Here is a 931-nt window from a genome sequence, read left to right on the forward strand (position 1 = left end):
ATGTAACAAAAACGTACATATTAGATACCCATGATAATGTTGAGTAACCATTTTTTTAAAAAAGCTTAGTTTTCGAGATATCGTTCGTTTAAAATTAAAATATTTTTACCTTTTTGGAAAATGGCAGATTTTTTTACAAAATGTAACAAAAAAGTGCATATTAGGTATAAAAGCATTAATTTAGATCGATGAAAATTTACATATTTTAATTTTTTTTTGGAAAAATGAGCACATGTTTTACAACATTTAACAAAAAGACATGCATAATACGTTAAAATGGTGTATTTTAAAGAGCAAATGTTATGCAACAATTTGAAAATTTAAATATTTTAGCATTTCGTTTTTTAAAGTTTAGCTGTACTGTTAACGAAAAACGTTCATATTAGGTATAATATGTTTATTATCCCTAAACATCAAAATGTACCAAAAATATCCGATATATGAACAAATGTCCCAAAAACATGCGGTATATAGGTTTGATACCATACGTGAGTCCAAAGCCGATCAGAAATTAAAACGTTGACGCCGTAAGAGAACAAATTTTCACGACAGGTCATGGCAACCCTGGCATAAGAATAATGAATTTAAATTTTAAAAAATGTAGTGCAAGATGAAAAATTTTACCAAAAGAAATAGCAGAGCATGACTGAGAAAAGTGGAGAATTCACAATAACGCATAAAACAAAAAATTTAGAAAATGTACCGGAAATATCGGCGTCCCCGAAATATGCGGAAGATAAGAGAAAATATCGGGGACGGTCCCCGAAACATCGAAATGTACCCAAAATATGCGATATATAAAAAAAATGTCCCGAAAATATGCGGAAGGCATACATATATATATATATATATATATATATATATATATATATATATATATATATATATATATATATATATATATATATATATATATATATATATATATATA

The sequence above is a fragment of the Haematobia irritans genome, chromosome 4, assembly GCF_050003625.1.
Source record: "Haematobia irritans isolate KBUSLIRL chromosome 4, ASM5000362v1, whole genome shotgun sequence".
In the NCBI taxonomy this organism is placed as follows: Eukaryota; Metazoa; Arthropoda; class Insecta; order Diptera; family Muscidae; genus Haematobia; species Haematobia irritans.